At 54.8% G+C, this 13,002-nt stretch overlaps 2 long non-coding RNA genes and 2 pseudogenes across 2 annotated transcripts; 1 reads left to right on the forward strand and 3 right to left on the reverse strand.

Moving 5' to 3' along the window:
* LOC137466906 (zinc finger protein 850-like) overlaps positions 1 to 13,002 on the reverse strand; it is an 807,951-nt pseudogene that overhangs the window by 384,411 nt on the left and 410,538 nt on the right.
* LOC137466908 (zinc finger protein 850-like) overlaps positions 1 to 13,002 on the forward strand; it is a 743,182-nt pseudogene that overhangs the window by 375,341 nt on the left and 354,839 nt on the right.
* LOC137466911 (uncharacterized) lies at positions 3,918 to 5,012 on the reverse strand. Its single transcript, XR_010995333.1, has 3 exons — positions 4,833 to 5,012; positions 4,369 to 4,486; positions 3,918 to 3,991 (listed from the first exon to the last, which is right to left on the reverse strand). It is a non-coding gene; the product is annotated as an uncharacterized lncRNA (long non-coding RNA).
* Positions 5,239 to 6,414, reverse strand: LOC137466913 (uncharacterized). The gene is made up of 3 exons (XR_010995335.1): positions 6,239 to 6,414; positions 5,971 to 6,091; positions 5,239 to 5,373 (listed from the first exon to the last, which is right to left on the reverse strand). It is a non-coding gene; the product is annotated as an uncharacterized lncRNA (long non-coding RNA).

The raw sequence follows: 13,002 nt of genomic DNA on the forward strand, positions 1-13,002 counted from the left end.
CTCTTCATCCACTTTCCCTCTTTTCCCCCCTCTGGGCATGGAGGGAGCTCCTGACTTCAGCCTGTGACTCGTGTGTGCAAAGAGCAAATCTGGGCAGAATTGGGGCAGGGAGGGTTTGGGGGGGCATTGGGATCTGTGCTGGGCACAGAAGGTGTTTTCCGTTGTTCTGAGACTGTCTGCTGTGCAAAGTGGATTTAATATCCAGCAGAGGAATGACTTTTGCATTTGGTGGAGCTGTGCCTTCCCTTGGCTTTGTTGGCTGACAAGAAATGAACATCCCTCTGCGTCTGGAGCAGCTCCTTGTCCAAGGAAAGCAGGTGGGAGTTGGAGCCAAGGAGCTGAAACCTGCAGGTGCAGCCTGGGCTGGAGGGAGCTCAGATTTGCACAAGGCTGCTCTGAGTGCCAGGGCTTGGATGGGGGAAATGGTGGGGTGGGGGTAGGGACAGAGTCTGACTGATTGTCAGCCACGAAGGGTCTTGATTTTCATATCTGTTCAAACTGCATGAGGAGGTACTTGGATTCAGTGTCAATTGGAGAGTGCACATATCAACATATTAACAGGGAAAATAAACCTAAACAGGACCAAAACAATCTTTTCTCACTGTCTTTTTAAAAATAGTGTATTCACTTTGAAGAGGCTTCTGTAATTGGGCTAATTAACCACTAATTATTTGAAAACTTACATTATTCACAGAGGTTTGGCTTGTTAAGGTGTTTTGAATGTTAATGAGCTGTGGGACACTGAATTGCTGAACTGAAGAGCTGATGGCTGAAGAAGCCTCTGGAGCAGTAAAATTCAGCAGCAGCCTCCAAGTTGCTGAGGATGTCAGCAGCCCCCACTGAGGCCATCCCTGCCCAGAGACCGTGGGGGAATGGGCAGACAAGGAGAGCGTCCCTGGGGCTGGGGCAGCAGAACTCAGAGGCACCAGCGGCTCCGGCTGGGAAATGGAGTGTGGAATGTGGCTGTGAAAGCCCTGCCTGGGCTGTGCCAAGCAGGACACACAAGCCCTGACCCCCATCCCCCAAACAACTCTCTCAAGGAGACATTTCAAAGGAATTACAATTGTTTGTGTCCTCTGAGTTGGATGAACAGGAGAAATACCAAGAAGAGATTCTCAGGAGCTCAAAAGAACAAAACCTTTTTTGGGGAACTGTAAAAAAATCAGAGAAACTTTGGCAAAATGTCTTATACAACATTAAATCAACAAAAAATGCTTCTCAAAGCATTAACTTGGCCCATTCAACTTCACAAACTGTTCAGTTTTAAGTTAATCAAAATTTGCAAGACGACCGAAATAGAAGAAGTAGACACAGAAAGAGAGAAAAATAAGATTTAGAGAAGCACACAGAGAGCTACCAACTCCTGGATTCCAGTGATGTTCAGACAAATTCCAAGAGGAGGTAGGGTCAAGATGTGTGCTTGCCTTGTGCTCAGCCTTAAATACCCCTTGGTGTTCCTGGGCCCTTCCCCAGGTGGGACTTGGGGTCATTTGGTCACTCAGGAGCTGGGCTGGGGGCTCCAGAGGTGGCTGTGGAGCATTGCCTGTGCTGTGCCAGGGACTGGCAGACACAGCTGGGCTGGGATAGAGGCTCTGGGGGGATTGGGGTTCCAGGGCAGGGCAGGGCTGGGGTTCCAGGGCAGGGCAAGGCTGGACCTGCCCCTTCCTCCCCACACATGAAATGTTTCCAGCCAACAATCTCCTCCAGTCTGTCACAACAGGCAGAGTTGGAGGTGAAATCCCAATTGTAGCCATGGGTACCTGCAGGAGAAGGACAGTTCTTTTCCATAGGAATGAAAGCCCCAGATCTCAGCTCATTTCTGATTTGATTGCCTGGATTCTGTTTGGTTTTGTTGTTTCTTTGTTGCCTTGGTGTGCCTGCAGTGTCCAGTCAGGAGCAGAGTGACTCTTGCCGAGGAACTTTGTGGTGCTGTCACTTAATATTAAATCTGGTTTTTGCTGATCCCTTGCTGGGGATTTTTTCAGCGCTCTCAAGCCCTCGTTGGTAACAGGGTGAAGGAGCCCTGGCCCAGGCTCTGGCCCTGGGGGACACGGGGATGCTGCTGGTGGGTTCCTGTCCCCCTGTCCCACCCCCCACAGCCCCAGCCCCCATCCCCGTGTCAGGCTCTGGGGTTGATCTCGTGGAACATCCTCTGGGGGAGGCTGCGGCGCCGGGGGCGGGGGGACCCGGGGGGACAGGGGACCCCGCTGTGCACGAGCAGCGTTGGACTTCTCTGGGGGAACTGGGAGGGGGGATCTGGGGTAGCGTGACCTCCTCAGTGACCTCACACAGCCCCTGTGATGTCACACAGGCCCTGTGATGTCACACAGCTGCCCTGTGATGTCACAGCCTGCTCTTTGAGGTCCCAGTCTGCTCTGTGATGTCACAAAATCTGCCCTGAGATGTCACAGCCCAGCCTGTGATGTCACAGCCAGCTCTATGATGGCACAGCTCTACCTTTGTGATGTTATGCAGCCTCGCTGTGATGTCACAGCCTGCTCTGTGATTTCTCAGTCAGCTCTGTGATGGCACAACCCACTCTGTATTGTCTCAGCCTTCTCTGTGACATCACACAACTGCTCTGTGATGTCACAGAGCCCTTTCCTATGATGGCAGAGTCTTCTCTGTGGCCTCACAGCCCATTCTGTGATGTCACACAGCCAGCCTGTAATGTCACAGCCGACTTTGTGACATCACAATCTCCTCTGTGATGTCACAGCCTGCTCTGTGATGTCACAGCCTGCTCTGTGGTGGCAGAACTCACTTAACATGTCACACAGCACCTCTGTGGGCTCACAGACCCACCCTGTGATGTCACAACACCTTCAGTGATGGAACACAGCCACCCTATAACGTCACAGCACACTCTTTGACCTCACAGCTTGCTCTGCTCTGTGATGTCATACAGGCATGCTCTGATGTCACAGCCTGCTCTGTGATGTCACATAATAAACCTGGGATGTCACAGCCAACTATATGATGTCACATCCTGGTCTGTGACAAAATCACAGAATCACAGAATTGCTGGGTTGGAAGAGACCTTTTAGGTCATCAAGTCCAACCCATGCCCTAACACCACCTCAGCTAAACCATGGCACTGAGTGCCACATCCAGTCTTTTTTTAAACACATCCCATGGTGGTGACTCCACCACCTCCCTGGACAGACAGTTCCAGTAATTTATTACCCTTTCCATAAAAAACTTTGTTCCTAATATAAAACCTAAATTTCCCTTGGTGCAGCTTAAGACACTGTCCTCTGGTCCTGTCAGTTGCTGTGAGTAGAGAGACCAACCCCACCTGACTGCAACCACCTTTCAGGGAGTGTGGAGAGTGATAAGGTCACCTCTGAGTCTTCTCCAGGATAAACAACTCCAGCTCCCTCAGGCATTCCTCACAGGACTTGTGTTCCAGACCCCTTGTAATAGATAAGAGAAGTCTCTTTCTTCATCATTAAACAGGAACTCAGGCAAAGGAAGAGGTTTTTTGTGAATAACAGGAAACCCGAGGATATGCTGACTCCTTAAGTTGATTGTACAACTAGGGTCGGGAGGTGTGTAACCATCTATGGAAAGATTGTTACAGGGTCATAAACCCCCAGCGAGGAAGAGGAGGAGAGCCTTCATCCAGACGACCACCAGAGAGCAGGCGGCGACCCCCTAGCAACTGGAGGCGCACGCACAGAGTACTCCCGGAAAAGCCACAAGGCACGCGGAAGAAGGGGGAGAATAAAGGACCGTGGGAAAAGGGAAGCGGTGTAAGCCTTGGCGGAGCACTGACTCCCCGGCTGCACCCAGCGCTGTTTGCTTGTCATTGCTTGCTGGAATCAATAAAATTCTTTTTATCAATCCCTAAAGGATCAGACTAATTATTTACTTTAACTTATAAAACCCGTTCCCTGCTCTTGCTGCTGCCCCATCTTCAAAGCCTCTCCCTCGGGCTCTTCCTCCCGTGCAGAGCAGCTCTCCTGGACAGGGACGGCAGATGGCACAGCTGGGAAGTAAAGGGAGCACTGAGTCAGTATGGGGACGTTTTCCTTGGCAGCAGCTGCACTTCCATCAGGGAAGGGAAGATCTCAGAGCCTCCCCAGGAGGGTTAGAAAGAAAAAGCAGCCGAGCGGGCCAGGCTGTGGTGAGCGCAGTCGCGGCGGGACTGTCCCGCAGCACTGGCAGCCCGGCACAGCCGGCACAGCTCCCAGGCCCTGCCGGCACAGCTGCCTTGCCCAAGGACAGCCCCTGTGCCGGCCGGGGCAGCTGCACTGAGCAGCCCCAGCACGGGCAGGGCCCGCTGCTGCCCCGCCGGGCAGTGCCCACGGCCACAGCCCACGCCACCCTCAGCCCCACCCTGCCTCCCCGGCCCTGGGGCCTCACCCAGGCTCTCTCCAGCGTGGCAGCAGCAGGTCCCCGTTCCCTGCTCTTGCTGCTGGCCTTCAGCTTCTCCCTGCTGGCTCCCATCAGTCTCCGGCTGTCCTCAAGGTCTCCACTGCAGCTGTGGCAAAAGCGGAGGCTCTGCAACTGGTTCCAAGGCCTGGCAGAGCTGCAGTCCCGGAGCCCTCTGTGCTCCCTGCCGGCCCCCTCCATCCCCTCAGCCCCGCCATGCTCTCGGCAAACCCCCAGCCCCCTTCAGTTTCTTCAGCCCCTCACAGTCCTCTCAGCCCCTCAGTCCCTTCTGACCCATCCCGTCCCCCTAGACTCGCCACCCCTCGGCCTGTGCCACTTCCCTGTCACCTCAGTGCCACCATCGCCCTCGGCTGCCCCACAGCCCTCAGCCCCAGCAGCACCTCAGGGTCACCGTCCCTTCAGCGTCACCGCCCCCTCAGCCCCCTCAGTCTCACCGTCCTTCAGCAGCTCCTCAGGGGACAGTGCCTGGGGCCACCGGCAGCTCCCACCGCTCCAGGGACACCCGGGGCTGGAACTGCTGCTCCGCCCGGCCCGGCCGCCAGCTCGGACCCAGCACAGGGAGAGGGGACACAGGGGGCACGGGGGAAAAGCAAGAGGTGAGGGAGGAAGCAGAGCAGGGGAAGAGGTTAAAAAGAGGCCTACACCTATACAGATGTATAAAAAGAGGCTTACACCTATATGCATGTATAAATGTAACTACAGACATCTACAACTATAACTGCACATCGAAAAATGTAAATATATACACCTAAAACTAAAAATAAATTAACTAGACAAATCTCTGTCTATGTAGATAGATAAATGTAACTACATAAATCTATAAAGACAACCACATATATCAATAAATAGAACTATACACATCTATAAATATAACTAGAGACAGAGGAATTCTACCTGCCCAGTGGTCACAGGCTCTCCCTCTGTCTCTTCCTGGCACACAGGGCAGCCCTCCTGGACAAGTTGATCACATGGGATCTGGGAAGCAAAGGGAACACTGAGACAATACTGGCCTTTGTTCAAGCGCCCCTTGAGCACCAATTGTCCTTCTATCAGGGACATTAAAAGATGGCCTGAAAGGCAGACTGTCACTTGGCAATTTGAAGCCTGCTCTATAAAGAACAGGGATCCTTCCAACTTTTCAAAACGGAAGTGTGTAAAGTATTTAAGTATTCTAATAAAGTCTCAGCACCCACAGTGCAAATGGCACCCACGAGAGCTTGAAACACAGACAGTCCCAGTGACAGAGAGACCACAGTCCTCACCGAAATGGCTGAAGGCTGCTGGGGGCTGAGGTATGAACCAGACTGGGACACCCAGCTTGGTGGCACAACTCCCACAAGGTCAGGTTTATTCCCTGCTCTCTTGCCACAGCAGAGGACTCAGTGCCCAAGCCTCTGGCGAAGCCTGGAGGGCAGAGCTCGGGCAGGTTGTGCATGTGCCTTTGAACTAAAGGCACCAGGAAGCACCAACCCTGCAGACAAGAACTCAAACTTCTCATCTCCCTTCCTGCCAGAGGCAGGCTCAGAGCAGCCGTCTCACACCTCTCTAAACCAACGGGGGCTCTGTCCTTACCAGGCTCCTCGGGCTCTGGGGAACTGTTCTCGCAGCTCTCGGTGCCAGATGAAGTTTCCTCTGCTGCAGCCCCGTTCACAGGCTCCCCTCCGGAAGACTCAGGGGCAACATTCATATTGCCCTTGAAAGAACAATAGAAAAAAAGAAAACTAAAGATCATTCGGTATTTTGCTGGAATCGCATCAAGGATACAGTTACTCTCCTTCTCCATGTAACAGCGTTCAAAAGCTTTCAGCCCAGCCTCTTCCATTCCCCTCCAATGGGTTACCTGAGCAGAGGGAGACCTTTCAGGCAGGGATCTCCTGATCTCCCGGATCATTTGCTCCACGGCAAAGCCAAGATCCACTGGTGGCAACTGCTCTTCACCAGGTGCATTCCAGGCTGAGCCGGAGGCCGTCGATGCTGCACAACCTGCACTGCCAGGTGGAGCGCTGGGGGCTGAAGTGCCTGAGGTGGCTGCAAGAATACAAAGACATTGGTCACACTCCACAATGTGGCTCTGGGACACAGATCTCTGTTGCTGCCTTGGATCAACCATCACAGGAAGCAGGCAGGAAAACCAGGCAGAGAATCTTTTGGCTTTCTAGGTGCCCCTTCTAAATAAGCTTGAGAATTTTGGGCCGAGAATGACAGAGCCTAGTGGAAAAATACTCCAAACAGTCACTTTTCATGACCTTTTGGAAAAGCAAGGCTACAACTCTTTTCCTACCTCGCGGGTCGTGGGCTGGGGGCTGCTGCTCCCTGTGGAGCTGCTGGAAGCTGCAGGGCTGGATCCTGAGCACCTCCCGGTCGATCGGAGGCAGCTGCCCCCCGTAGAGCTGCTGGAAGCGGCTGCGAGGCCCCTCCCGCCCGAGCGGCAGCAGCGGCTCCCCGTAGAAACCGAAGAAGCCGCAGGGCGGGATCCGTAGCAGCTCCCGCTCGGCGGGCGGCGGCCGCTCCCCATAGAGCTCCTGGAAGCGGCTCGGTCCCTCCCGCCGGGCCGGCACCGGCCGCTCCCTGTGCAGCAGGTGGAAGCCGCAGGGCGGGCGCCGGGCGAGCAGCGGCCGCTGCCCGGGGGGCGGCTGGAAGCGGCCAGGCCGGGGGCTGCGCAGCTCCCGCCCGTCCGGCAGCGTCCGCTCCCTGTGCAGCAGCAGGAAGCCGCTGGGCGGGCGCCCGGGCGGCAGCGGCGGCCGCTCCCTGGAGAGCGGCTGGAAGCGACTGCGCCCGTCCCGCCCGTGCGGCAGCGGCCGCGCCCCGGGGAGCTGCTGGGAGCCGCGGGGCGGGCGCCTGCGGCCCTCCCGCCCCGCCGCCGGCCGCTGCCTGTTGGCCGCGCTCCGGCGCCTGATGCGGAGCAGGAGGTCGGGGCGGTCGCGGCGAAAGCAGGGGTTGCTGTAGTGGAGCCAAGCCCCGGCATCGCCCGGCGCAGCTGAGCCAACCCGGCCCGGCACCCTGCGGAAGCCGTAGCGGTAGAGCTGGCGCACGAAGCTGCGGAACTGCGTGGCCCTGAAGGTGTGCGGGGCCGGGCCCCGGGCGTCGCCCGGGCTGAGCAGCTCCCGCTCGAAGAGGGAGCGGTGGATGAGCAGCCCCCGGGCCCGGCTGTCCCAGCGCACGGAGCGGACGCGGGGGCTGTTCGCCAGGCGCCACAGCTTGGCGGGGAAGGCGCTGGCTCTGAGCCCGGCGGGCAGCGGCAGCTCCGCCATGGCGCCGCTCGCCGGCTGTCGCCACAACGGCCCCGGCGCAACGGCCGCGTGGGGATACCATAGGGACAGAGCCAACGCGGGGATTTGGAGCCTGGGGGTGCTGGCACCAAAGTCCTGCTCTTGAGAGGGGTGCAGGGACACAGGGGCTGTCAGAGGACAATGAGAGACAGGGGACATGAGGCCATAATGGGCCAAGCAAGATCCTGCCCAGCATGGCAGCAAAGACATTTCCTCCCCGTGGCCTTGGCACTCCAGGGCACCCCAAAAAGGGCCGAGGAGTCCTGTGTGTAACCAGGAGGGATGACTGACATCACTGTGGGTCCCAGCATTCCCCAGTCCCTTGCTGGCCATTCAGTGCACACTGGGGCCACTGGGCATGTGTGGAACATGGGGATGGGGTGCACAAAATTAAAGGGGGACCCCAAAGTGGAAGGAGTGGAAGCCAAAATCGCTGGGTGGAGACCCCCAAAACGGAGGTGTGAAATCCCAAAATGGAGGGAGGAACCCACAAAATTGGGGCAACGTCCCAAAAACCCACATGAAGCTGTTCTCTCCCTCCATTGTTTACCAACAAGAGTTCCATCTACCAACTCTAATTTCAGCAAATAATTCCAAGTGTTTTAGCTGAAACTCATTCTGAGCAAACTTTGTAGAAGTGATCACAGAATCACAGAATGTTCTGTGTTGGAAGGGATCCACCGAGTCCAATTCTGAAGGGAATGGCTTGCTGGCAGGGTCAGCACCAAAGACACCCACCAGCTTAAGGAAGAAGTGTCATTGACTGTCGGGCAAAGCAGCACAGAAGTACAAAAGGATAAGCTAAGCAATGCACCTGATTATTACTAGAAAAGATTGCCTGTAGGGATTCAGAAAGATACATCACCAGTTACCCTCACACTTGACCATTGTCCCGACACGTCAGCTGGGGATGCCCTGTCACACCAAGGGATGGGAGAAGCACTCCCAGTAACTGGGAATTCCTATGTGGTTCGCCCACCTTCAGGCGAGGCCGCCAACTTTGCGCCAAGTGAGAGGGCCCAGATTTTATACTGTTGAATAAACAAGCTACCACAACTTCTAGTGCGGGAACATCTGGTTTCATCCTCCTCTTGGCCAGGGCTCAGGGAGGAGCTAAGGGAGTTTGCTTTGAGCCTACACCTTCAAACAAAGCCAGATAGAGATGTGATAAATCAATATGATTTGTGCCAATAATTGTAACTATATCGATATTTTAGAAAATATTTGTTAAAAAGTAATAGGGGAAAGTGATATGTAATTAGCATCACAAAACAGCTGTTTGCAGATGCTCATAAGATCCAGGATGGAGTATTGAGATATTTTCGCACAAAAGGCCTTGGGAAGGACAAAGCTGGGAAAAACTCCAAGAGTGGAATTGACATTGAGACAAATGAAAGTCCAGGAAACTTCTTCTTAGGCAAGATTGGCCTTGAAGACAATTAAGCTGCCCATATGGCCCTGGGCGCAAGGCTGGTGCCCCACAGGACATGGGTGCCACCCACAGTGGGGCACAAGGGGAAGGCTGAGGAAGCAGAGCGCAGAGACTGTGTGGGGGAAATAACAACAATTTATTTATTTTTCCAAAAATAAGGAGTTGAAGAGCCTTGCTAGTTCTACTGCAGGGGTGGGGAGAGTTTGAGGCCTTTCTCTTTAGGGACCGCCGGGGCCACCCAGGCAAGCAGTGCCTGCCTTGGGTGGGACCAGAGGGTCTGAGGCTAGTGCTCTGGACAGATGGATCAGAGGGACCTGCCTCATCCTGGGGCTGGTCCTGCTCTGGGGACACCGGCACAACTGGGGGATGGCTTTGACCCCTGCTGGGGGTGGCCTCCATTGTGGCAGCTTCCTCTTCTTCCTCTGTGGGCACTTGAGGGCTGCTGGGTAGAGTCCAAGAGCTGGGTCTGGGGCTGTTAGGGCTGGAGGAGTTGGCGTTTGTATGGGCTGGAGAAGCTGGGGGAACTGTGGCTGTTGGGTCTGGAGAGGCTGGGGAGCTGGAGAAGATGGAACTGGAGCTGCTGGAGCAGCTGCTGGCTGCTGGGCTGTCATCCTCATCTGCGGCAGCGTGGGAGTGCAGCAGACTCTGGGCCCCTGAGCTGCAGTGTCTCACAGTGATGTCGATGGTGCCCTGGACCAGTGGCACTGTGTGTTCCTCCAGGAAGCCCTGCAGACTCTGGATCATGTCCTCCTGGTCTGGCCCACACACACAGAGAACATACAGGATGGCACTCTGTGCTCCTTGCCATCCACCACTGCTCCCTTTGGATGGCCTCCATCCTCTGGTTCAGCCAAGTCCGCACAGGGTCCAGAAGTTCCCGTCGTCGACGGAAAAGTCCTGCCCAGACCTTGGGCAGGACACCGCCGACAGCTCTGGCTGGTGTCTCCTGAGGAGAAGAGGGATGGGCCGGCACAGGGCCATGGGGGCTGATCTCGTCCTGGCCGCCGGGAGCTCGCTCTGATGAGCTCGTGGCTGCTGGCAGCTGCTCAGGGGCTGTGATGACAATCTCTAGAGAGTCACCGGCATCATCAGAAAACCTGACAGTCTCTATTGCTCCTCTGCACAGTGGGATTTGTCTGTGCCCACCGCAGGATGCAGCTCCGGCAGAACTGGTGGCCACAGGGCAGAGTAGAAGCCACGTCATCCCAGGTGTCCTGGCAGATGGCACAGTTGCCATCTGTCTCTATGGCCATATTTGGCTGCTGCAGCACGTTGGGGAGGGCTGAGGATCAGGAGCTGCTCTCTGTTGCCGGTGTCACAGCCTGCAGGAGAGGGGAGGAAGGAGAAGGACACCCTCCCACCTCCCTAAAGCCCTGTCACCTGCCCACGTCTGACCAGGGGACGTTTCCTGTCAGTGCTGCAGGTACGCTCTGCCCCAGCCAGGCAGGGCTGGGGAAACCCTGCTGGTTGCTCTGGGACTGGCACTGGGACCTGCCAAGAACAGGTACCACTCAGCACCAGAGAAACCTGGCTTGACCCTCCACACCTCGCAGTCAGGCTCGGTAGGAGTTCAGGCCAGAGCCAGACTGGCACCGGCTCTGCCCACGTCTGTATTTAAGCAGCGAGGGGGGACATGTCACAATCCTGCGCTCGGTGATGTCACCCTCCATCAGGAGGCCATGTCCACGCCAGTGCATGTTGATAGGAGAAAGAAGAAAACTTCTGCACTTCCATATTGCTCTGCCTTGGCCACCTGTGTCATGTGTCCATGGCCGTGTCTCATCCCTGCTCCTGACACCTTGCCAAGGTTTTCTGTGAGGAGCGGAGTGGTGGGAGCTGTCAGCATGAATGGCCTGTGGCTGGATGATGTCTCCTCCTGTCACTGCCTTTCCGTGGCAGTGCTGGGATTTGGAGAACCTGGGTGCTGGTGGCCAGCCCGGGGTGAGAGTGTCCCCCCCCCGTGGGACAGGGTTGTGTCCCTGCTTCAGGGAGAAGCAGGAAGGAATGTTTTGCTCCAGCCCCATCCACTCCCGCTGGCACTTGCCCACAGTGCCGGGTCCCTCTGCACTTCCCAAGTTTCTGTGTTTCTGGAGTTCAGTGCCTTTGTGCTCCTTTCCAGAGCCTCAGGAAGGACCTGGAGTTGCTGTCCCAGCAGAGTGGGGTACAAGGGCCAGAGGAACCCTGTCGTGACTCTGGAGAGCCCAGGACCCATCACCGCGTGGGCCATGCTGTGCCATCATCCCTTCCTGCCTCTGGCTATTGTCATCCCTGAGAGTCATCAGCCCAAGCAGTTCTTTCTTCACTTGGAACTAACTGCTCCTGCTTTGAGGCTTGGCTGGTGTGAGGCAAGGATGCTGTGTGCAACCACCATGTGGCTCTGCCTCAGGGTGCAGAGATCTCTCTTCAAACCTGTGCAAATGGAGGATGTCCATTGCCATACTTTGGTGCCTAACAATACACATGGAAAAAGAAGGAAGTTTGTTCATCAGGACTTCTTTGTTATGTTATGGGAAGGGTGTTTCTCCTTGCTTGAGAAAGTGCCTCCTAAAATATGCAGTTATATTCCATTTCATTTGGAATTGGACTTTTAACGGTCTAAATGTGCAGGCAGCAGCTGGAATTTCAGAGCACCAAAATATTCCCTTTTTCCTGGGGTAACTAATGCACCCCAGGAGGTACATTTCATGCTTTAAGAGGAGTCTTGGCCAAGGTGCTGGTTTGATCTTGAGTTCCTTGCACATCTGTGGCCCAGAATATCCCCCCATTAACTTGCTGACATGATCCCATTTTCATTTCTTTTTCTCCTGTCCCGTGGGCCCTGAAATGATGAAATGACAGAAAGGGTGGGGATGGAAGGGACCTTTAGAGATCATCTAGTCCAAGCCCCCCGCTATGCTCGGGGCCACTCTTCATTAGACCTCGCTCCTCAGACCCTCATCCAACCTGACCCTCAACACTCTCAATGAGGGGACATCCACAACAGCCATGGGCATCCTGTTCCTGGCTTTCCCTCGAGCAGAGGGGCAGAACTCCCTCCCTTGACCTGCTGGACATCCCTCTTTAGACACAGCCACAGAGGGCTTTCAGGGCTGCAAGCACACAGCTCATAGCCAATGTTTCCTTCTCAAGGATCTCCCAGTCCTTCCCCACAGGGCTGCTCTCAATCCATGCATCACCCCTGCTGTTCTGCTAAGTTCTGGAATATGCCTTTCTAAAGAGGAGGCATTTCACACACTGGGAAAAAAGTTGTAGGTCTAAGGAAAGGAGGCTGAGCCAAGTGGTGGCATTGAAATACAGGTGGGGTAGACATTCCTCTTTGATGAGAGGAATGGTTTGCAGGTTTGGGGTGCAAAATGTAACATTTGGGGAAGGAGAAAAAGGCACAGAAATTCAGGCTTTCAGCAGCTGAGAGGTGGCAGTATTAGAACACGCAGCAGCTGGTGAAAGCCATCTCTCTCCTTCAGGTTCTCGCTGTGTGGGAAGGTGCTGGGAGTTGTGGTGGCTGCACTCACCCTTTGCTGGGAGGATGATCTGTACCAGGGGAGAGCAGAAAGCTGCCATGGTGAGCAGAACATGCGCAGAGCATTACAGTTCAGAGAATGATACTGCCCCTAGAAGTGCAAAAAGCTTGAAAGCATCTCATTCTGTGCAGCACTGTTGTAAAAATTTTCTCTTCTAGAACATGCCCCTTTTCGTATTCTGCTGATGAATTATCTGTTTTTTATTGAATACATGGGGTTTTTTTCTTAAGGTTTTTGGGAGAACTCTCAAGTTTATTTTTATTTGCAATTTGCATGCAGCATTTATACAGGTTTTTTAAATTGTTCTTTTGTAAATACTTGGGGAACAAATACCCATCCATTTTTTATTCCTTTGGGATATTGTGATTAGTATTCTTAGAAA

The sequence above is a fragment of the Anomalospiza imberbis genome, unplaced genomic scaffold (genome assembly GCF_031753505.1).
Source record: "Anomalospiza imberbis isolate Cuckoo-Finch-1a 21T00152 unplaced genomic scaffold, ASM3175350v1 scaffold_47, whole genome shotgun sequence".
Classification (NCBI taxonomy): Eukaryota; Metazoa; Chordata; class Aves; order Passeriformes; family Viduidae; genus Anomalospiza; species Anomalospiza imberbis.